General features: G+C 47.6%; 1 protein-coding gene across 7 annotated transcripts in view; it reads right to left on the reverse strand.

The window, feature by feature from the left end:
• Window positions 1-25,266, reverse strand: part of dlgap4b (discs, large (Drosophila) homolog-associated protein 4b) — a 111,682-nt gene that overhangs the window by 33,503 nt on the left and 52,913 nt on the right. For all 7 annotated transcript variants that reach the window (XM_086168255.1, XM_086168256.1, XM_086168252.1 and 4 more), the window contains one exon: window positions 945-987. The gene's annotated coding sequence lies outside the window, so the exon portion shown is untranslated. The remainder of the gene's footprint in view (window positions 1-944; window positions 988-25,266) is intronic.

Below are 25,266 nucleotides of genomic sequence, written 5' to 3' on the forward strand. Positions count from 1 at the left end.
AAAGGCGAGAATCAGTCGTCGGCGGCGAAAAGTCGTAAGATTAATTCACCGCATTAATCTTTTGCGCGGCTGTAAAACTCCGGATTCTGCCGCCACTCGTTCTCCCGGCCCGTCGCGAGCCGTGATGTCGGTCCCTCCGGCGGTCCGGCCGGGGGGGGGGATTGAAAGCGGACCCGCGATTGGGCGGCGTTGTTATCTCCCACCCGCAGCCACTCGTCTGGAAGGACCCCCGAAAAATCCGCGCTCGCGCGAGGGATTTTTGTGTCCGCTTGCGCACGCATCACACCCAGCCGATGTCAAGAAGCGCATTTGCATGCGAAATGCACGTCTGTGCACATCGCTCACTTATATTAGCTGCTTTACAACCTTTAGGAGAACAGGCATGACAGGATCTCGGTGAAAGGAATTCATTCATTTATGGGCGGCGCGGGGGTTAGCGCTTCGGGATCACGGTTTGGTTAATCGGAAGAAAATGGGGAAAAATGTGGGAAAAATTTCCCCAAATGTTTGTTCAGAATTCACCTTTCGACTGAGAACCTCCCCAGACATGATCTATCAAGCTTATCCTGCACTCAGGGTTGTCATATGGAGATGTGGGATCACTCAACGTTTGGCCGTACCGCGAGAACAAATCTTCTTATACGTTTGGACGCCGTCTTTGTCAGATGCTTGGAAGCTGCCGCACCGCTTTCCAGGTGCGCAGCTCCGATCCCAGCCGGGGGTTTTCCTTTTTTTTTTATCCATTATTGATAACAGAGCCCCAGGACGTAGCCTATAGCGTTAGCAGGAAACCGAAGGGAAGCTTGCCTGGGAGTCCCATGCTAACAGCAATTAGCCACTATCCGGTCGCGTCATTGCAAATGATGCAAGGGGGAAAGCTATGGGAATCACACACACACACACACACACACACACACACACACTAGTCAGTCAGAACCACTTACATTAGCTGCTCATTTTCCCGAAGCCGTGCTTCCCTGCAGTTTCCTGAAAGAAAAGGAGAACTTCGTTAGCATTCGTGTGCATCAGGAACCCGTACAGCTGCTAAGCTTTACGTGTTGTGTTGTTGCAGACACACACACACACACACACACACATAGGCAGCGTAACAAACGCGGTTAACCCTCATATTATGTTAACATAATATATATTCTTAACATAATATGAGGCTTAAAGTCATCTGGTTGGTAAGAGGTTTGCAGGATGGGAGCGGCGTCGCACCGGGCGAGAGGCTCCACCTCGTTGTCTACTTTCCTGCCCTACTTTCTGAGCCGGCTCTCCCACACCTCGGAGAAGAGTCGTGCGTAAAGGCGAGCGTTTGGCGCATTTCAATCGCAGCGCCCTCCCACTCATCCGTATTCCGCCGGCTTTCGTAACACCTGCAGCGCTACGGAGGCGAACGACAACGTCGGACGAGGACTCCGGTCGGCCTCTCGCCGCGGTTCAGGGACCGAAACACAAGGAGGGGTTTGATCGGCGTTCGGCCCGCCTATCGCTTTCTGTGTGTGAGTGTGTGTGTGTGAGTGTGTGTGTCTCGTTGCTCCGAGGACAAACACCCGCATACAAAAGCGTTTGGATTCTGGATTCAGAGAGAAGACGTCTCATCTCCCGGGGATGCAGAGCGAGAGGCGTGACGCCGCTGCTGTTGTTGCTCGGATTAGAATCGAGACGCGGCGTTCTGCTGGAACGTCTTTACATCATCGCAGAGATCTTTTTAGCAGAAATCGGGGAAAACAAAAGGCAGAAACACGCGGTGGCAACGGTGCTGCCCGGGTCATACGGAGCGCTCGGCTCTGGAGGAGGCCTCAGACCTCCGACGAGGTGTTTTTATGGAGATTTAGAGGCTCCGCGAGCGACCGCTGACTCAGGAGGCCGCGATCGAACCGTGGCTGAATCATTGTTGGGGAGGAAATCAGGTAGAGATAAGATGAAGGCGTCACAAAGGGGGAGAATGTGAGTGGGAGTCTCTTAGAGATGGACTTTATTCTAGATGCAACTGGAAGAAGTCGAGGAGGAGGAGGAGGCTGAACCTGCTGCAGGAGCTGCTGATCCGGTTTGAAACCGCCGTCGTCCGAGTCTGTTCTCTGCACCTCCGCGACCGTCTGCCTTGGTGGCATCTAACTAAGGACCAGACTGGAAGGAACTGAAGAAGATCAGAGGTGGACTCTATCCAGAACCTGTTCTGCTCCTGAGTTAAGGGACCAGGCGGTGAACATCTCTGTTCCCCTCTGGTAGGAGGTGCAGATCGCTGTACGCCAGCGCTGCCAGGCCAAAAAACCTGAAAAAAATCCCCCCAAAATACAGCTCACAATGTTCAAGCTCTCGCCTGACGGTTACTCGTACGCCGCTTTCAGAGAGAAAAGTGTCCGGCTTAAACAAGCCTCCTCCAGGGGACCCTTTTAGCTTAGCATTCCCACTGGCAGTGGGGGACCAGGAGAGGGACCGGTGTGACGTGCACCTTAAGCTAAACACTCAAAAGCAAAGCACTGAAGAAGAAGGAGAAGAAGAACAAGAACAAGAAGAAGAAGAGCGGTGGTGGTGAAATGCAAAGACGGGACGACGGCAGAGCTGGAGAAGTCACGGAAGTGAGGACGAGCACTTCGATCGACGTCCCAAAGTCTCAAAGGGCTCGAACTACTTTGAGACGAGCACAGAACTAAGATAAAGAAGGGAGCAGAGTTGTATGCTTGGTCACTGCCACGTCACGTTCCTCTATTGTCGCTTGCTTAAGTCAAAGCTGAGCTCCAAAGGATGAAGACTACGCAGTGACGACCTATCTGAGAGCTTACGGAGGTTCAAACTGCGACTGAGCCGCCGCACATGGAAGATGGAGCAGATGCTCATGGATGCCCAGGATAGGCCTCGAACCCAGGAAACCCAGCCCACGTCACGAAGACTCGGGTCTGAACGGAAACATGAGCTGCTTTCCCACAGAAAAGTCCCAAGAACGCACCTCTGAGAAACTCAAACTCAAATTTGGTTCCAGGAAGTAGCATCCTACTGGGGGAACCTTTTAGCTTAGCATTCCCACAGGCAGTGTGTGATGCGCACACTCAAAAACAAACCAATGAAGAAGAGACAGACCAGGTGGACAACATGGAGGTGGAAGCTGCCACATGGATTGATAACCATGGACCATCAGATGGATGAAGTGTTTCTATCTTCTCCCTGCACTGCCTTGCAGTGTGAAGAACCCCGTTAGCCGTTAGCTAACCCCATGATTGTTCCTCTGCGAGCCTTGGAACCCCCTCTGTGGTGCAGCAGGCCAGAAGAGCTTGGACCTCCATTTCCCGCCCCAAGAAAACATCTGAACAGGGTCCGCCGTGGTTTTTAAAGACAGATAGTGGGTCATCGAGCATCTACATCACATGAGCTGGAAAAAGACCTGCCTCGGAGTAGAAGCTAAAAATTGTTCTGGGGTTCGAGCGCAGGTTCTCGGACTTGCAAAAAGACCTCATTTGTGGTGGCCGGTGGAGAGGTGAAGCTGTGGAAGCAACATCTGATGTCCCAGCGCAGGGCGGCCAGATAGACGCTGCTTACATAACAGCTCCCACTGCAGAGTGAGCATCACACATGAGACGCCGCCAGTTTGCTAAAGCTCAGGGTTTCCCGGAGACGAGAGAGGGAGGGAAAAAAAAAAAAAAAAAAAAACTTTCTCCGGCGGCGAGCAGATGGGAGGCGACTGGAGACAAACCCCGGCGCCGCGGCAGAGGGAGCGGGAATCAAACGCCAATTCCAAATATCTCAGCACGGTATCATTATGCTAATGACTCCAACGCTGGCAGGAGATCCAGAAACAGGATTAATCATGGTCACTGCATGTGTGTGTGTGTGTGTTGACTACAAAACATGCCGACATTGTGCTCATTTATTAATGCCGATGTTAAAGAAATACAGTGATCCCTCGCTATAACGCGGTTTACTTTTCACGGTTTCGCTACTTCACGGATTTGCATGGTGCATCGTGTTCTGCGTTCTGATTGGCTAAAAAGTCACTCCGCTTCTTCTCTACCTGTGCGTCAACAACGTTGCAGTTTAATATGTACACGTACGTAAAACAGCTTGACAAATTTACATTAAGTGCGTGCAAAGTCTCTCGCAATTTCCAGCTTCTCTAAAACCCATCATGTTGACAAAACTGGAGCGACAAAAGGGCCCAAAAGGCAGCGGAAGATGCTATCTATGGCAGATAAAGTTAAACTTCTGGACATGCTAAGGGAAGCTAAAAGCTACGCGGCTGTAGGTCGACATTACGGAATTAATGAATCTTCCGTTCGTTCCATAAAGAAGGAAGAAAAAAACATAAGGACGACGATAAGTTTGGCAGCAGCAATAAGGTGGCGGCGGGCGGCGCTAATCTCCGCAATTTGAAGCCTTCTGTTCACATTGATGATTAAAATTATTATTTGACGGTACAGTACAGAAGTTATTTGTTGAAAAACACGTTTCTAAAGTACAGTACTTTTATTTGTGAAACGAGCCTGTAAAATGTTTTGTTCTTTCTTTTCAATGTATAATAGAATATTTAATTGTATAATAATTGTAAAAAAAAAATAAAGGTTTCTACTTCACAGATTTTGCCTATCACGGGTTCTTTTTGGAACGTAACCCCCGCGAAAAACAAGGGTTTACTGTGACCTATTTCCCAAACCTTCGATCCTCTAATAACGTTCTTTTTGGTGCATTTTTGCAAACGTCACGTCTGCAGCCCGGCCACGGAGATGCTCTGTTTTGCGCCGTTTCAACCGAGTTGTTGGAGAAGGTCCACCGAAGCCTCCATCCTCTGGATGGATGCGTGTCTGAACCTGAAGACTGAATCTTACAGGGTCGCTTTTTACAACTCCATTTGTTCAGTAATTTATGTCCCTCCATGCGATGCTTACGCCGGGTATTTTCAGAGCCTCTGCTATTTGCATTATCTGCTACAACCGAAAAACTTATGGAGGTTTATGGATGCAGAGGGTGAGACGGAGGCAGAAGGAGAAGAAGAATGACTCGGAATTAAAAACACAGGTCGCTTCAAATCAATTGCAAACGTCATCGTGACAAAATCCCTCTGGAGGGCCGTCAGCCCTCCGTCCTCCCGGCGCGCCGCTCGGCCGTAAAACTCCCTTTTTTTTGAATCGATAAAACCTCTTTCGGTTGTTTTATGGAGAAGTGACATCACCGGGGTAAAATAAGAGATGAGCCGTGCGTTTGTGCAGCCGCGGCGCTCGACGCGGAAGGTCGGATTCATTTTTAAAACGTAAAGCGTGGCGTGGCGTGGATCTCGTCCGGCCGCCTTCCGGGCGCGGGCGGCGGCGAGGCAGACGGCGGGAAATAACAGACTGCTGGTCAAAATACGGGCTGGCTGTGAACGCAGCACGCTACCGCTGCAAGACCTGGCGCCGCAAAGAGAAAGGGAGGGAGAAGTGTGGGCAACGTGCATGAAACACACACACACACACACACACACACACACACGGGAGCTGGCCATGAACACCTGCTTCTCGCTTAAAGCACAAGGGTTAAAAATTCAAGGACAATAAAAGTGAAATGAGGCATATTGCATTCATATACATGTTGAAGACACACACACACACACACACACACACACACACACTCGTGATAGGAAGATGGATGAGGCGAGCGCAGGCCGAGCGACTCGGCGGATTGGAGCAAATTAGCAGGTGTGACCGCTGTCTTTAGGTGGCGTTTATGGATATTAAGTGTCGAGGGGACGGCCTGAAGGAAGGGAGATGGAAGCCGTCGTTTGGTTCCGCGCTGAGCGACGCCGAGGCGGATGTGGGTTCCACGCAGAAATATAAATATATCCAGAAAGGCCAGGAGAGGCTTTCCTTCGATGGGGAGCAGAAAGCTTAAATCTGATTCGGCGTGGAGTTCTGATGTGTCCGTATTTGCACGAACATCTGAAAGGAGGAACGTCTCATCCACGTCCTGCGTGGGCCGCCGTCTTCTACCGACAAGCATCGACAAAACGGCTAAAAGAATAAAAGTTATCCTGAATGAGAGGGTGAATATTTGTGTCTCTTAATGATGTGTGGATGGTTATATGTGGATATGCTGTTTGGATGAGAGGGTGAATTTCATGCTTCGATTGGGTGAACGTGTGAATGATGACAGGGTGAAAGGTTGTGTCTCCATAGAATGTGTGAATGAGAGGCTGAATAGTTCATATCCACATATAGCGCGTCCATGACGGGTTGTCTGTCTCTATTTGACATGTGAATGACAGGGTGATTGGTTTTTCTCTATATTACGCCTGAATGAGAAGGTTAATGATACGTCTTTATATGACGTTTGAATGACAGGGTGAATGGTTGCGTGTTCACATGCTGTTTGGATGAGAGGCTGAATTTCATGACTCGATCTGACACGTAAATGGTTATTTTGGTGAATTTTTCCGGTCGATACGACAGGTGAATGAGAGACTGAATGGTTACGTCTGTAGCTAATGTGTGGATGAGAGGGTGAATGGTTTATATCTATATGTTGCATGTATTTGACAGGGTGAACGGTTGTGTCTGTATGTGACGCGTGAATGAGGGAGTGAATGGTGATTCTGCATATGAAAGGGTGAATGTGTGTCACCATGTGTTTTCCTGCAATCCGCTACGAGTGCAGGATAGGTGGTGGAAATGACGCGTGAATGAATGAACGAATGATTGAATGACTCACCCAATTCTAACCTTCACATCATGGCGGAGTGTTAATCAGGTCACCGACGTAGCCGTAGCATGCGGCTACATGTCCGCGTACGAGCTAGCCCGAGCCGTCGGCCTCCGCTGCCGAAACCGGCGGGCAGCGCTGCCTCCTGGACAACAACCACCCAGTGTCGGACAAAGAGGGTGTCATGATCACACCGTAATGAGCGAGAGAACAGATACAGGCCTCGCCACCGAGAGAGAGAGAGAGAGGTTTATTTTTAGCAATAATGCGAGGTGTGAAAACAATCACGACGGCGAGATGTGAAAACAAAAACACAGTTTGACACCTCGGATTTTCAATTACACCGTCGCCATCATTTATTCACGACGCACGTGTATTATTAAACTCTCTGCTGCCTTTTTAGCAGGACCAAGCAACACGTGGACACACACACTTTCCAAGCCTCGCAGGGGAAACAAAGACATATACATGTAACTGAACAAGTCACATTTAATTACAGCCCGCTGAGACCCATAGCATTAGCAGTGATGCTATTACCGCCGCAGAAATATTGCCGACGGTGCCGACAGCAGCCCGGATGCGGCGGTAATTCTCAATTTAACATCCCGCCTATTGGTTTAGAGAAACCCCCGACGGCGGTTAGCTTCGAGCTTAGCATCGGGCCGGCTCATTCGGAAAGTACAGAAGAAGCTGCCGGGCGTGAAACCGTCCGAGATCCGCGGGGCAGGAGAAGACGGGCGCTCGCTCGAGAGGTGGGATTGGATTTTGGTCACCGCCGTGGAGCTCTGCGAAAATAAAAAGGGCCGGCATGTCACATTGAGCGGCGAGCGGGAGGGACGGCGTGCTGGAAACTAGGCCACGCCGGCTGACTGGAAGAGCCCATGGGATGCTCGCGGATAAAGAAAGGCCACTCGCTCCGACGGCAGATTGTCGCGTCCACTGAGCCGCAACAATAGCCGGGCGGCGGCGCGTCGGATTATACGTTTTATATCTTCTCTCCGATTGTACGGCGTTTACGTTCGCTCCGGGAGATTCACCGCGCGATTACGGGTTTTGAGACACCTGGGATTTCGGTCGCGGCGAGAAAGAAAGTCGTCGCGCTTGGAATCCTCGCAAGCCGAACCCCTCGCGTAGGAGACGCTGCGTGAAGAAACCGGGCGGCCAAATGTTCCACACGGAAAGTACGTGCGCGAGCTACGCTAAATAAACAACGATCCAATTATACGTATCTTCCCTTTCTTTTCTTTTTTCTTTTCTTTTTTTTGAGATAATGCCTGAAGAGTAAACGGCAAAACACTTAACTTTGAGAAAATGGGGATAGAAGGGCACGGAGAGGAATCTAGGCTAAGTACAGAATAGTCTCAATACGACCCCCAAGCCCCGGGAATAATAGTGTTTAAATGCTGGGTGCCTGCAAGCGGCCCCTCTAAAAGACTTGCGTGGAAATGACATCTGGACGGATCTTCCACGACCGGCGCGACCATCTGCTTGCGTGTCGCGGTCGTGCAGGTGCTCCTCCAGAACACCAGGACCGCGGCACGTATTTGGGGTTTTGTTTTGGTTTTTAATTTTTTTTTTCCCCGCTGGCAAATGAGCGGTATTTTTATCCCCGGTCGTCGACGCCTAGCGTTACAAATGGCACCTCGATACCGCAGCGTCGGATTAGATACGAGGACGGAAGGAGAAAATCACAAATGCACCAAACGGGGGGTTTTACCGGAGTGAATGGATGCGTGTGAATGAGTGACTGAATTGTTGTGTACCTTCATGTGTAAATGAAAGGATGAATGTCAGTATGTCTATATAACATGTGAATGAAAGGGTGAATGGTTGTACGTCTCTATGTTGACATGTAAACAACAGCGTAAATGGTTGTGTGTGTGATGTGTGAATGAGTGGGTGAACGGGTTCAAGTCTCTATATAACGTGTGAATGAGAGGGTGAATTCTTGCATGTCTCTGTATTGACATGTGAATGAGTGAGTGAATGGTTGTGTGTCTTTGTATGGCATCTGAATGAAAGGATAAATAGTTCTACGTCATTATATGGCTTGTGAATGAGTGAATAAGTGAGTGGTTCTGTTCCTCAATAAGATGTGATGATGAATGAAATATGATGATGAATGAAAGGACGACTGTCGGTATGTTTCTAGACAACATGTGAATGAAAGAGTGAACGGTCAGATGTGTCTATATGAAAACCGAATGAAAGGATGAATGGTTCTACATCATTATATGGCTTGTGAATGAGTGAGTGGTTCTGTTCCTCAATATGATGTGATAATGAAATGAAAGGATGAATGTCGGTATGTTTCTAGAAAATGTGTAAATGAAAGGGTGAACGGTTGTACGTGTCTATATGAAAACCGAATGAAAGGATGAATAGTTCTGTCGTTATATAGCTTGTAAATGAGTGAGTGAAATTTGTGTCTCTATATGACATTTGAATGAAAGGGTGAATGTGAGTATGTTTTTAGAAAACATGTGAATGAAAGGGTGAACGGTTGCATGTGTCTATATGACATGTGAATGAGTGTGTAAATGGTTGTGTGTCTTTGTATGGCATCTAAATGAAAGGATGAATAGTTCGACGTCACTATATGGCTTGTAAATGAGTGAATGAGTGAGTGAGTGGTTCTGTTCTTTAATATGATGTGATGAAGGAATGAAAGGATGAATGTCGGTATATTTCTTGAAAACATGTGAATGAATGGGTGAGCGGTTGTATGTGTCTTTATGAAAACCGAATGAAAGGATGAATAATTCTGTCGTTATATAGCTTGTAAATGAGCGAGTGAATGGTTGTATGTCTCTGAATGATGAGTGAATGACTGAGTGAACGGTTGCGTGTCTCTATATGACATTTGCATGAAAGGGTGAATGGTTATATGTGTTTATATGACATCCGAATGAAAGTAGGAATAGTTTTTTTGTTATATAGCTTGTAAATGAGTGAGTGAATAGTTGTGTGTCTCTATAAGACGTTTGAATGAAAGGGTGAATGTCGGTATGTTTCTAGAAAACATGTGAATGAAAGGTTGAACGGTTCGATGACAAGTGAGCGAATACTTGTGAAGCTCGATATAATACGTGCAGGAAAGGCTGAATATCAGTGTGTTTACATATAACATGTGAATGAGAGGGTGAATGTCGCATGTCTCCAGATGACGTTAGCATGCGAAGGAACGTGACATCTGAAAAAGAGGGCGAACGCTCGTACGTCTGGATGTCGACGTGTGAACGGGTGAGTGAATGATCGCCTGCCTCCGTATAACATGCAAACGAGACCATGAAGAATCGTATACCTTCTAGAACGTAAACGAAAGAGTCGGCGTTTGTGTGTCCCGATATACCGTGTGAACGAAAGGATGAATGTGTGTGAACGCGAACCCCAGACGAACGAAGGAATCACCACATGGCCGCTGCGATTCCGATGTCGTTTCTAAACTTTGCGCTTTCGCCTCGGCGTCTTCCTCACGCCTCCTCCTCCCCCGGTTCGTGCGGTAAACCCTCCCCAGAAGAACACTCGTCGCCGTGCCATCCTCAAACTGCCACAGACCCTGCTGCTCCACTCATGAAATATTCCCTCACAAGTTGAAAGTGGCGCTGGCAGAAACACCCTCGCACCCCTGACACACAACACACACACACACAAAACGCGGTTATCATGCACTTCAAATGGAATATTTAATTGTTCAGTAAAATCGAGTGGCCCTTCGGCTATCGATGTCGGTTAGCTGAGTTAGCTGTCCAGAACAGAGGAGAAGGAGCAAAGTCCGAAGCTTCGGGATCTGAAGGACCTTTCATTTCCGACGGGATCTGAGGAAAAGGTGGACGGCGAGGTTGACGCGAGGGTTCGGCGGGGAAGGTGGGCGGTCTGGCGCGGCAGCTTGGCGTCACGAGATGACTAAACTGTATCTTTGCGGCGTCGCCGATGCCGGAGCGCCTCTAAGCCCTCTGGCGGCGACACAGAAATGTTGGCGCTCTTCAAAGGGATCTCGGAAACGCCTCTGTGATTTACATTAAAGGAGACTAATGGAGTTTCTGTCGTTGGGGTCGACACCCTCGGCGCCGCTTAGTAATTTAAATGTGATGAGTTGAGTTTCAGCGGGCGGTGAAGGAAAGCAATCATGTCAAGCGCGAGTCTCAGGCGTCTTTCTTTCTTTGAAGCTCCACCTCCACGCCAACGCTGGGCTGCCGCCCCTTCAGGCGCCGGGACGTTTTCACTTTGGCGCCTCCGTTTGCGGTCGGATTCCCACAGGGTTTCCTTTTTCCGTGTCTGCGTGGGGTTCCTCGGGGTTCTCCGGGTTCTTCCCACGATCCAAACACATGCAGGAGCTTCACTGGGGACTCCATTGTTCCATTGAATGGTTAGATTTTTTAGAAAACAATTTGTAACCTCTGGTTCGGAGACCCTGCGGACCCCGTAGCTCTAAAAATGGGTTCAAATTCCCTTTAGCCTTGTGGAAGGCAACTCTCGCCTTTCTTTCACATTGCACTTCCACAAGGCCACAGCGTCCGGTTCAGACCCAGAATGCAGTCTGTCCCTGCGAGATAAAAATTAAATATCCATTTAAGCTTCCCCAGTTAGAAAGTTGACATGTTGGCATTTGAATTTGTTGTTCCTGTCGTCTTTGACACCGCTAATAAAAACGGGGCCAGAAAAAAGGGATGCCAAAGAGGTTCAAATCATCCGTTAGGAGGCTGACAAGATCAGCCAGACACTCAGAGAGCTCACAGAAAGGACACTTGTTGACGATGGAGGGGATTTATCACGGACAAGAAAGCGCTCGCGTGGGACCAGGTGGAGGTCGGAGGAAGCAGGTACTGCAGGAGGAGGCTCTTTTCTTTCGCGGACAGTTTCTGCCTCCACGGCTCCAAGCTTCGTCCTACCGTCCGGGTAGAAGGAATCTTTAGCAGAGTGCCAACTGCCTCCACCAGCTGTTTTAAAATCACAGTCTTTGTGTTACACAACGCTGCCATCGGTCCCGGTGTGGAGCCGCAACTCACATCCAGCCTGGCTTCATCAACAGGGAAACGAAACCAGGAGGTCCGGCAAGGTACCTCTGGACAAACCGCACTCTTCTTGTCTTGGCAACTGGACTTGAACTTGTTCAGCCCTCATCCCAGAATAATCTTCAGTTCTAATGACCAATGGGGAGTTTCCCAATATAAATGCCAGGGTTTTGGGCGGGTCTAACAATGGTGGCTTGTTGTGTCAATGGAAGAGTTGATCTGCAGAAGGTAAGTGTAAGGGGGTGCAACTTAAAAGAGCAATTTTGTAGAAGACCTGGATTGGAATGTGAATAGGTGAAGCAAAACAAAGGAGTGAAACCTGTTGGATCACATGGACTGAGGCTCAGGTGGACGTTACCAGGGGCTGCTTCTGGTGGCGGGTCTTTCCTAGATGTTTGGAGGGCGTAGATGGGCCTTGTCTGGGTGTGCAAATCCGTCTCGGTACCGATTGGTATCGATCGATAGAAATTCAAGTCCAGTTGCCAAGACAAGAAGATTTCAACAAGGATTCACCGCAGGGTCTGGATGACCGAGAACCTCCAAAGACATGCACTCTTGATGTGACTGTCCTGCTGGGCGGGTGGACTAGGCCTCTTGTATCTGGGTGAAAACAAACCCGACTGTGGCACCCGATGCAAACGCCAGAAAAACTGACCACTTTCCACGGTAGCACTGTTGAAGGATCCCAGGCAGGCTCTGTGTGGAACCGGAGGCTAAATTCCAGTTCCACATCTCCAGCTTGTCATCTGTTTTCTGTGAGGCCTTCCCAACTCTTCCCCACAACAATACCATTCCCCAAAAGTACACCGAGGTACTTTATCCCGTCCCCAGGCTCTGGGGAACAAGGCAGCTTCCAGGACACTCTCCAACTGCAAGGAACTCACTTTTCCCAGAATTTCCCCTTGTGGAGGACATAGAAGAAAACTGTTGACGTCTTCTCTATCTTTAATCAAAACAACGCCATCATCAGCGTAGGTGGATAGTATTATTTCAGCGTGACACGCCGGGAAAAGCAAGCTAAGAAAATTAGTGTATATTCTCTGAAGGAGGGGAGAGTGAATCGAGCGTTCCAGACAGTGTACAAGCCTGTCGCACACCTCCATGAACCCTAAAAGGACCACGCAAGCGAGCATTGATCGATAGCACGCTCTCAATGCCACCGTAAATCACCTCGGGCCGAGCCATAAGACCAGCGCTGAACCCGAACCGAGACGCAGCCTCCCAGAGGTGGCGGCGTTCAACGCCGTCAAACGCCTTTTCTTGATCTATCGAGGAAGAAGAAGAATATGCCATCAAAAAGTGGAGAGTACAGTGGAGGTAGTTAAAAATAAGATAAGATAAACTTTATTGATCCCCATAGGGGAAATTCTTTTGTCACAGCAGCGAACCAGTTATCGTGTCAATAAATATGAATATAAATATAAGTCGAGAGACAGTTAGATGACAATTAGAAGATAGCAAAAGACATCCAGAAATAAATAGACAGCAGTGAAAACAACAACAAGAAGATCAGGGATTAGAATGGACGACAGAATGAAAAAACAAACAACCAAAATATAAACATTGACAATAACAATGACAAAAATGAATAAAATGCGCAGGATACGAATGGGCTGAGACCAACAATGATAAACATAGACAACCAAAGACTATAAACAAGAGTATAAACGATATAAAAACAGTATAAATGTGTACAACAATGCTCACAGCAGCATCTGGAAGAATGGATGTATGGGTGAGTGAAAGAATGAATAAAGGAGTGAATGAATAAAGGAACGAATGGATGAATGAAAGAACGAATGAGAAGAGATTTGTTGAGAATAGAGCCGGGTGTTTATCAGGAGCCGTCACCCTCATCTGAACCCCAGGAAGTACGCAACGTTATTATTGAGCATACATGTCTCGCCCCGATCGTCCCTCCGGCGGCTGACCCGAAAGCGCCACGCAACTCCCCGCCGGCGACTTAGCTTGCTCGTTCTTCGCATCTCTGACAAAACGAGGGTTAAAACTCAGGTTTTCACGATCCTTCATCTCTGCGAGTGACGCTGAGTTTCTCCTGGACGGGCCGCCCTTGTCGTTTGCCACGTTCGGAGATCTGAAGAAGAGGAATTGAAGAAGAGCCTCCGGCAGGAGAGCGGTTCTATTTCTGCCTGAGGGGTTCCTTCTAATTGCAGAGCAGAAGACGCTAATCAATAATTTCAGTCTGATCTTTTGATCAGTTTATCTCTGCGCCCGGGGGTGCGATTTGAACATAGCAGAGAGCACGTGGAAACAGAACGATGCAGAAAATCCCCATGCCAACGACCGTCAATCACTTGTGGAACTATTTCAAACATAAAGAATCGGTGTTGTTGTTTTTTTTCTAGAGCCAATACTTTTGTGCTCGTGTGGTCAGAATATCCTTCTGCCCAGCTGCTATCTGCTAGCATGCTCCAATCAATACTGCGGTGTGGTGCATACAGATGGATCTCAGAAATCATTCGCTCAAAGGCTTACAGCCTTAGCAGTCATTAAAAGATACTACACACAAATAACAGAAACACTTGCCCGATAACATTAGCGATTCGTTTGTTCCTGGTAAACTCCGAGTCGGGCCTGTTTTTGCACTTTCCTTTTGGAAAGCACTCGGGGTTTGTGTCAACACAAAATCTCAGACGGAAGGCAAACATGATAAGATGGGTCCCGCAGGACTGGGTCGGGGAGTCCTCGGGGCTCAGATGATAAAGGACTTAGCAGAATTGTGGGCTACAAATATTTAAGAGTCCTTTCAGACTACCACATCCCGGCAAGGGTGCCTTGAGTGACCCTCTTGTGGAACACCTCTGCTCCCGTATTGCTGCGTTCTACACCCGCCGACCAGAAGCCTCCATCCAAGTTTTCCCCTTTTTTTTTTTTTTGTAAAGAGCTCCAGAATATTCTAAAGATATTTATGGGATTGCACACATTTCACTGTCTGGTGTCCAATGGGACCGCCTCGCCTTTTTGACCAACCGATGATCCCGATATCATCTGCATACTTGTGTCTGATCTGTTATTGTGATTTCACTGAAATGCTTTCAAAAGCTTCCTCAACATGGATAAAAGATATTTTATCAAATGAAAGTCTGGGATGAGGTCACCTTTACACAGCAGCGTTTTCAGAAGGGAAGGTGCAAAACTTCAATGGCATTTCAGGAAATGCTCAGAGACTTCGGAGAGCGAAAGCGGAAAGAAGTGAATCCTTTACGCCACACTTTAAAAACAAGTATACATAATATTATCGCGCCCATAGTGGATGATTTGGGGAGAAGATCAGAAAAGCAAGACTGAGATGGTTCGGATAGTGAATATATTGAAAGACGGATGCGTAAATTGGAAGTCTCAAGGAAGACTGAGGAGAAGATTTCTGGATGTAGTGAGAGAAGATAAGAAGGTAGTTGGTGTGAGAGAGGAGGATCCAGAGAATATGGTTGGTTCCCTGGAGGGAAAAGCCCGAAGGAAAAGAAGAAGATATGTACTAGGATTGCATCCCATTGCCATGCACCATTGGGTAAACCGATGGCGAACCCCAGAGTACCCAAGAGTACTCTAGAGTACTCCAGAGTACTTGGACTGCCATGACTCCAGGTCTACACTCTCTTGGTTCAGAATCCCTCCAAGCAGTACTGTGAATACTCAATTAGTCGCCGTTGTTGAAGCTTAGGATACAAGGAACTTTTATTGTCATACCAGCGCACCTTGCAGTCTGTGGCACCAAATCAGTTGGTCACATAGTCCCAGCGCTAACTACTGGCCTGACTTGTGTCCTAAAGTCTGCTTATGGTGTTTGCATGACAACAGCGTCCGACACCGACGCAGCTCCAGCAGAAGTAACCGGGTGATACTGATGGTGCGGTCAAAGCTTGTAAAAATTACCGTATTTTCACGACTATAAGGCGCATATAAAAGTCTTAGATTTTCTTCAAAATGTGCAAAAGCGCAGTGGGGAAGTGTGGGTGTTGATTGTACATAAAAGAACGGGTATGTGCGTTATGCAGAACATCGTTGTTTTAACAACCCTGAAAACATCGCCGACAAACACATCTAGCCACATCACCAACATGGACGAGGTGCCGCTCACTTTCGACATCACACTGTGGAGAAGAAGGTGACCATCACATTAGCGAGATGCATAACGGGGTAGGAAAAGTCTTCTTGGAGACCATAGTTTCACTAAGAGTGGAAGGCAGCGCCGGGCGAGTTACGCCACAATTTGTGAATGGATTGTAGATGCTCGGGCTAACGAGTCTGCCGGCACTGTAGTTCGAGCTTTTGCAAAATATCCGAGGAGCTACATGGTACGGTAAGTGACTCTGACGGTGAAGAAAGTGAACCTGGCATGTTTGATGGAGATTTAGCGCAGCTGTTCAAATCAGATAATGAGGACTTCGATGGGTTCGATTGATGATGGTTACGGTAAAAAAATGTGAATACCAAACGCAGTTTAGCTCCCGCTCTGTTTTTAAATACGCACACTTGTATGCTTGTGTGTGTGTTGTTGTTGTAAGGCGGACGTAGTAGAGGACACCATGAGAACGTTAAAGGGGGAAGCGTGGGCGTGGATTGTATATAAAACCCGCGCCTTATCATCAGGCGCGCCTTATATGTGTGTTAAATACAGCAATGGCACATATAAGGCGCACCTGATTATAGGGCGCAGGCACAAATAACTGAGACTGTGTCTTTTAGTACGGTGTGCCTAATGGTCGTAAAAATACGCTCTTTTAAATTTTAAATCTAAATTTTAAAAAGAATTTTGCAGAGAAAAAGTCTCATTTTCAACGTTGCATGGCGTGCCTGCTTTGCTGCTGCTCTTCTGCACCGTCCCCAAAAAAGTACGCCGCGATCTTCATTACGCTAGCACTTCTGTGGTTTTCTGATATTAAGTGAATCAACTCTGCCGTCACTCAAAAAACACACAGCAAGCCTCACTCAAGAAGAAAGTTTAAGGACGGTGAACTTTTAAAGAAAGAAAAAAAAAAAAAAAAAGGACAGGAAAAAGTGCGCGTTGACAAATACTTATAAAATATATATTTGACATTTTGTTCTGGCTTCAGTTGACCTGTCAGCTTGATTTGTCTTTTGTTCAGCCGCATCGCGCACGGGAAGCAGCGCGTCGTCCGCAGGAGGGGAAGGAACGGCAGCAGCTGAGGACGACGGGAGGAAGACAGAACTGAGCTGCGTAAACAGAGCTGAGGGTGACATATCAAGAAAAGGACGTCTGAACGGGCGCGAGGTGTTTTTGGCGCAAAGCGACAGCAAAAAAGCGCAGCTCGACCAACGACCGCAAGAGAACGGATTAGAAACGGGCTGCGCTTATATCGCGCTAACGTTGGATTCACCCATTCTTTTATTCATTTTGCATCCAGCTTGTCCTGCGATCAGGAGGGTTTGAGACACTCACAGCTGTTTAGGCCAGACGGGATTCTTGAGTCGAACAATCGCAAGGCCTCGTATTGAGAGACGTCAAAATCAACTGGACTTGAATTTCTTCGCTTGGAGACGTTTTTAGGTCTAATGACCTGTCGGGAGTTTCTTTTGAAGACGACGATGTCCGATTCTGGAGTCAAAGAAGCCGTCTTTGTCGAAACAGAAAAACCGTCAGACCAGAGAAGGGAGTTCAGACACAACCCAGATCCAAGATGGCGACGCCTATGCGTGTTGCTTTTGTGTGGTTTTGTTGGTAAACTCTATCAAGCTACCTTGCGCTGCTTTGCACAACTTGCCATTTTGCACAACCAACCTCGATTGCCCCGATCTGACTTTTATTTTTCACTTATTTAACGCCTGTTACATGTTGTCTTTTTAGCGCCGTCAACCAAAGCAAATTCCTTGTGGTTGCAAAATTACTTGGCGAAAGATTTCATAAACGGCGTTTTGGGTTTTCTACTAAGAATGGTAAGCACAAATGGACCAACGACCAGGAAAGATCACTTCTTTGCAGGTATATTCTGAATAATACCGAATGGTTACTCTTCACCAAACTCTTAACTAGCTTTGTCATTATATTTAGGGATACATACCACTTTTGAGTATTTTCAAAGATGTATTTTGAAGCTGCACAATGTTGGAAAATGCCTTGATGATTGATTAAAAGATGGACTAGATCAGAGGATCAGTCCATATCCAAGATTTTTTTTTTTCTTTCCTGAATAGACATTTTTCCAGTGGGTAGGAAGCCAAATCTAAACACATGGTCACATACTTTCGTTCACATACTCTCACACACATACTCACACTCTGTAAATACACTTTATGGCCAAAAGTATTTGCTCACATGCTTTGACTTGCATAGGAACCAAGGTGACATCCCATTCCCAATCCATTGGGTTCAATATGACGTTGGTCCACTCTTTGCACTCTTTAACATCTTAGAGGATTTGCTCAACGTGTAAATACCACAGATAATAAAGTTAGAGAGTCAGTTATGTCTAAAGCAATGAACTCACTATCCAGCTGCCTCCATGTCTTTTTGAAACCAATAAATAAATAAGAAAAGTGTCTATGTATCTATGTACACTACATGGCCAAAAGTATTTGCTCAGATGCTTTGACTTGCATAGGAACTAAGGTGACATCCCATTCTGAATCCATTGGGTTCAATATGACATTAGTCCACCCTTTGCAGCTTTAACAGCTGCAACTCTTCTGGGAAGGCTGTCCACGAGGGGCAGGAGTGTGTTTCTGGGAATGTTTGACCAATCCTCCAGAAGGGCATTTGTGAGGTCACACACTGATGTTGGACGAGAAGGCCTGGCTCTCAGTCCCTTGTTGATCCCAAAGGTGTTCTTTCGGGTTGAAGTCAGGACTCTTTGCAGGCCAGTCAAGTTCAACCACACCAGACTCTGTCATCCATGTCTTTATGGACTTTACTTTGTGCTCTGGAAAAGGAAGGTGTCGCCTCAAAACTGCTTCTGCAAAGTTGTGTGGACGGAATTGTCCAAAAATGTCTTGGTATCCTGAAGCTTCCAGAGTTCCTTGAACTGGAACTAAGGGGTCAAAAACAACTCCACACCATAAACCCCCCTCCACCAAACTTCACACCTGGCACAATGCAATCAGACAAGTACCGTTGTCTTGGCAACCACCAAACCCAGACCCACCTTTGGCAAACGGAAGTGATTGGAACTCCCAATTCCGACTATTTGTGAGCGAATACTTTTGGCCATATAGTGTACATCTATTCACCCTCTCATTGGAGAACCCTGAGACACGAGCGCTAACCGTTCGCCACCGCATTTGCACGTTCCACTCGTGTCGCGCTTTTAATCCCCTAAAGATCCCCTAACTCACTAAAGATGGTGGCAGAGCTGAAGCTAATGGGGCCATAGTGGAGAGTTGGGGATCGGTGTCCTGCCCAAGGACACTTGGGCGTGCAAACAAGAGCAGCAGAGGACTGAACCTCCAACCACGGTTCAGTCGCTCACTCACAAATTTGGGCAACAAAGGGTTTCCGTTGAATCTCCTGCATTAGCTTGGACTGTGGGAGGAACCCGGAGGAACATGGAGACTCCACACAGAACGGCTCCCCTTCCAGCTTCTCGCCGTCAGGCAGAAGCACCGTAGCGGCCTGAATACACAGATTAACTAAATATTATATGATGATTATATTTTAAAATGTGTTTTTTTTTTTTTTTGGTCCTGTGTTGCGCTCAGATGATCAAAATATAATTTCTCTGCAGAGCAGCCTGACACGTCCGTAGGCGGGGAAAACACCCACATTCTGTTCGCGTTTGTGCGAGAAAGAAGTACAAGATACAAAACATTGTGATGCGGCTCCTGGTCAACCTTGGCGTGCCGACATCTGCAGAGTTTTTAAGAAACCCAACCCTGACTCATGTCTAACAGACAGCTGGTCGTCCACTTACAGTTACTGTGACACAGATTGTAACAGCACGCCGTTTCTGCCAAGGACAAAGTGTGTGTGTGTGTGTTTGGGTCACCAAAGGAAAGTGGTGAATTTTGGCACGCCTGCTGATGAGGTCCATCTTCATCATTAACGGGTGCCACTAAACGAAATCCGAAGATTAACGGCGGCTGCGGTGCAAAGTCAGAGCGGGCTCTTATCCCCGGATAACTTGGGCTCAAAATAGCACGCGGAGCGTCGGCGCGCGTCACCTCTTCTCGCCGGCTGCATCGCCGTTTTCTTGGACGCCGCTGCGCTCTGAGATCAGCGGCTACAAAAAAGTACCTCAGTCAGAGCGGCGTTCTGTTTCACAAATCCAAACATTTAAATCATCCTCCCACGTCTTCCTCGGGAGGGCTTACTCATCCGTGTTCCGCCGCGTGGCCGGTGGCGTCCGCAACAAAACTGATATTAGCGCGTCTTGCACGAGACGAACAGGCGGACGTGTCGAGGAGCCTTGCGTTCGAGGGGCGACCCGTGTGTTTTCTTGAATTATGTTCGGCAAAATACGCGATTTGACCTACGACCGAGGCTCGGCTGTAATTAAGCGGAGTTAAAATCGATGATCTGTCAGCCAAACACTCTCAGGGTAATTGAGCTTCTCCCGATCAAGCTCCGGAGATTTAGAACTGCGAGCGCGGCGTTTAGCGCGGCGGTTAGCACGGCGATTAGCGCGGCGGTTAGCGCGGCGGTTAGCGCCTCCGCCTTGGATGGATTCCCACAGCGGGCCTTGCTGTGTGGAGTCTCCATGTTCTCTCAATGCCTGCGCGAGGGTTCCTCCACGTTCCTCCCGCCGTCCCAAAACAAACAGAAGGCTCTAAATTAGACTTGCTAATGACAGTTCTTTCTACATGCACATGAATGTGCAAGGGAACGGTTAAATGTGTCTATATATTGGATGAAGGAGTGAATGGTTGGCTGTCTCTGCAACTGACCGGCAACCGCTGACCTCCGACCCCTCGCCCAGTGACAACGCAGTGAACCTTCGCTACTTCGTGGTTCGTCTTTCGCGTCCGAGCTACTCGGCGGATTTTTTTTATCATTCTGTTCTCGCGATTTAAGGCTCTTTAGCGCTTTTTTTCCAGTATTAATTTTTTTTCAGGATGAAATAGCCAATTTTCTAGCCTAAGAAGAAAAAAAAAAAACAGTAAAAAATATAGCAAATTTAAACTGAAATTCATTTTATAAAATTAATCTGATATGAGATTTCCTTTGCTACCCTGCAGGTCGAACTCTGGCTCCTACCATTGCACCCATGCCAGATCTCATACGGAATACCATTGGCTACATAGATCCGTACTAGGCACGCTATTGGCTGATTGTGCTTGTCGTTCTATTCCTCATGTTGATTGGTTCGTGGAGAGAAGCGGCTGATCTCACAAATACAATATCCAGGTTCCCTTTGCTTTGCGTAAGCGTGAGCACTGTCCACTTCGTGCTATTTAGTTTGTGAAACTAAACTTTTTCGCGAAACGGCCAGCGTCTATCCAAATGTCTCCTATAGATGTTACAATATACGTTAAAATGATCCAAAAGTGTTTACTCTACCCTATCAGGGCGTGGGTTGATAACAGATTGTAGGAGGCTGGTAAAGGGTTGAGTGAGGTTGGTTGAGGGTTAATATATCTGTAAATACCATCAAAATCATCACGTCTCCAGTTTATGGAAATTCATTTTTGGTCGGGGGTCTCGGAATGTAACTGGAGCGAAAACTGAGTGTCCGCTGTACCGAACAACCCGGACCGCAGGATCAGCCGGTGGCGTGCGGTGAGGCACCGACTTCCTTTGGAACAATTTTTACAATTTTAAGAACTTGAAGGAGTTTCTTGTTACCGAGAATCTCATCTCATTTTCTGTTTTAAAGTCGAAAACAATTTGTGGTCTTTTCTTTATTTCTCTATGAAGTCCAGCAGCATAGACCTCTCCACCAAAAGAGGTTGTAACTCCTCCTTGTTTATTTTTAATTTTTCTTATTTATTTCATCCTGCTTTCATTGCTTTTAGAGGGACAGAAGCGGCCAACTCACGTTCGCCCCCTTCAGGTGAGGCACGGTATTGTCTGCCTCACCTCATGACTTTTCAAGGTTTATTTCCGATCAGCAAGGATAACTATATCCCGCAGTTACGCTAAAGACATTTTCAAAGACAACAATATATTAAATATTTCTACAAACATTCTATAAGCAACATGCTGAGAAACAGAAACAATCCCCTTGGTTTGTATTTGATCAAGAAATGTGCAAATTCAGCAATCTGTACTTGAGAACGTTTAAAAAAAACACTTAGAATCATACAGAAGATACAATTATGAATCAGATCAGTGGAAAATGTTAATATTTATCTGCATTATCTTGTTTTTTTTTCATAATGACAAAACCGCACGTCACTGGGATAAGCCGTGTCCATGATGAATGAATGAATTATGATGTTTCACAGCACTGTGATGAATGATTGAATTTGTTCTAAACAAGCTTTTGAAATCTCAAACAGGTGAGACTAACAAGCTGCTCAGGTTCTTGTACCCTTCCATGTTCCAAAGTCTCATGGACCAAAACTGGAGTACCCGAGCATTAAAACACAAGACGAACTTTCCAAATTTCTTTTGAGATCCTTCCAAAATGTACCTTGCCGGTTGTATGGTTGGAGAAACAACCTTTGGAGGCCTGCGACGACGAGAAGCACTGCTAGAGATTTATCTCCTGGGGTTTTCTTTACGCCTTAACGCGGCCTATCTGGATATTCACCAACGTCCTCATCGCTCTTCTGGAGCGGCGTCTCCAGCGACCGAACGATCTTATCTTTCACCGAGGCTCATTCCGGATCCCCCGTCCAGGAGGGGCTGGTAGCGCCGTAGGAATTGTCTGCTTGATTAATAGCTTTTATTTTAGTTTTCAAGACAAGACGCGGGCTGAGACCGGCGGGTCAGCAACAACCTGGAATCCGTGACCCGTGTTGACCTCACGGCTGGTGATGGAGGATGGCACTCGTTCATCTTCTCATCGCTGCCACGTGATGGTGCAACCCTGGAGTTTTCCAGCTGGACTGGGTTTTTTTTTTTTTTTTATATGATAGGGGTTTGGATCGACCGGTAGGCTAACGCTAGTATGGAGGTCGGTCCACGTTTGTGAAGTTTATCTCACGTCTGAACGGCCATAAAAAAAACAAAAAACTGCTGAAAAACAGGTATGCTAACGTTAGCATGGTGGTAGGAGGGAGCTGCAAGAGGAGTAAACAGTGAGACATACCGTAAGAGCCTCACACTGCAAAGATAAATAGAGCACGATAACGCCGCTCTATTCAGGCGTCCGATACACCAAGAAGCTCCTCGTTCACCTCTGCAATTTATGGTCGTCAATCCATAAATTGCAGCACCGGTCCGTTTCTTCTCGATTTGTCCGAGCACACAGGTGCTTTCAGCAAATATCAACCGCTTTTGAAAAGCACAGGTCGATCTGTCCATGTGGCGAAGCGGTGCTTTTGCTCAAATCGGGGCAGGGGAGCCAAAGGGGAGTTGATCTCTGCATGCTTTGCAAGGAGGTCCACGGATCCAGACCATAAATGAAAGCGACGAACATCTCAGCATCTCATCTCAGGACGCATTTAAAACTGAAAACCTGTATGTTTTGTTGCAGTTATCGTTGGGGATGCATACGTGAATAACATGCATTTTGTACACATTCTGGATCGCCATCACTGTTGCGTTTGGACTGCAGGAGGAACCTGAAGGAACCCCGCTCAGATACAAGCAGAAGATGGAGAGAATAATACATAATAGGCTCCAAAGACACGAAAGGACCTCCTGGTGTCTGGTAACGGAGCCTTAACGTCGATTAAGAAGTTCCCTCATGTAGCAGCAACTTTTCACAGGCCTCCACTATGGAGATGGAAACGGAAAGGTCAGGAGTTTTCATCCCAAACACGTATCGCCGCTTTTGTTTTAGCCGAGTCTTCTTTACCGAAAGGCTGTCGGCCGAAGGAAGGCTAATAAAATGATTTCCCCCCTCGGCGTGCTGGGAAGCAGCGTGTGCGGGAGCGCAAAACAAACTGTCAAAGCTCCAAGAGCCGCGACATTCTCCGACTGGCTAATGAGGACGGACAGGATGTGACACATAAGACTGTCCCCTCACCTAAAACGTTACCCTCAGCTGTAGGTCGTCCGAGAGCATCCCGGATTGCTCCTTTGCCTGGTTTGTCCAGAAAATGGTGTGAAAGAGAAGAAGCAGAAGAAATCCCCGCATTCGGTCACGTTTTATTTCGGCATGCAGGAGCAACGTGCGGTTCGTACCCGTTCTTACGCCTCGAGGCGCTAAGCAGTCGTCGGGGGTAACGGAAGGTTCCGGACACTCCGGCATGTGGATAAGAGGAGTTGGGAATAGAACCGCCAACCTTTTCATTGCGGGGACGCCAACTCTGCCAGCTGACCCCCAGTCGCCCCCAAAGGTATTACCCTTCACTTACTACGAGCATACAAGTCCTGAAAGGGATCCCGGGTGACTTTTTGTGTTTTTTTTTTCTCCACGTACATTTGTGTCTCTAAGACGAGGATAGACAGATGTGTGTGTCATGACAGCAGTGGGCAGCAGTAGCTCCCGACCGCAGGCCCCAGGCTCCGACACTGTTTATCACCCGGGCCAGATGGGATGCTCAACGTACCCACGATCTAGAGTCACGAATGGAAAACAGACCCCAGACACATCCGTGCACCAGATGGGTTCCAACGGTGCATCCAGACCGACGGAATACAGGGTCAACAGATTCAGGGGAGACCAGGGAATCGGCGCAAAAATGGCGCCCGCCTCTGCGAGCTCACCTCGGATGACCTCGAGCTTCCTTTATCTCGCTTTACATCGCCGCCTCTCCCGTCCCGCCAGCCATCCGTCCCAGATCCGGAGCAGACGGCAGGCGGTCAAGATAAAAATCTGCAGCGCGCCATGCTGTGTAAATGATGTGTCCGCTGGAAGTAAAAGGAAGTGAAAGAACGTGACAGAAAGGCACTTGCCAGGGATCCGGACTTTTGGGATTGAGACCTCGTGCTCGCGAGCGTCTGACCGACGACAGAGAGCGAAGACGACCGTTTTGATAAAGCTCTGCACACGGTTTGACGTGTTTCCATCCCGTGGCGATGCGTGGATGATGCCGGCGTTCCAGCTGACGTGGCCTTAATCCCCTCCCCTTCCCTCCCTTCCCCGAGCTCGCGAGCTATATTTGCCATTTACGCTCGTTAGCCTGTTTGGAAACGGTCGACTCTGAGCAGTAATAAAAAAAACAATCCTCAGTTCAACCCCTCGCAAAAGGGTTTAGTCATCATACAGTATTTGCAAGAGAGTAACGGGAGAGTGAATTAAGAGTACGTGGAGCGAAATCTTACGCAAAATATGCCAGTTTGGATGGATGACTCAGTTTTTACGCTTACGGTTCAGGTTGGCATTGTCAAGCAGCTGCAGGGGCTTCGTCCAAATCCCTCATTCCTTCCGGAGGATTAAATGCGCTTTAAGACTTTAAAAGATTGCGAGGAGATTCTTCCCATAGATCCTGAGAGGAGTCGCGAAAGGCAAACAACACCGCGTTGAGTGCGAAGGTAACGTGCTTTGCGCTCGGTACGGAATTTAGTTTAGCGTCTCCCGATTTCAGATAGCTTCTGTTGTGATTGCAATGTGGA

This window comes from Fistularia commersonii, chromosome 21 (genome assembly GCF_037954325.1).
Source record: "Fistularia commersonii isolate RoL2024-O1a breed Wild chromosome 21, RoL_Fcom_v1.0, whole genome shotgun sequence".
Lineage (NCBI taxonomy): Eukaryota > Metazoa > Chordata > Actinopteri > Syngnathiformes > Fistulariidae > Fistularia > Fistularia commersonii.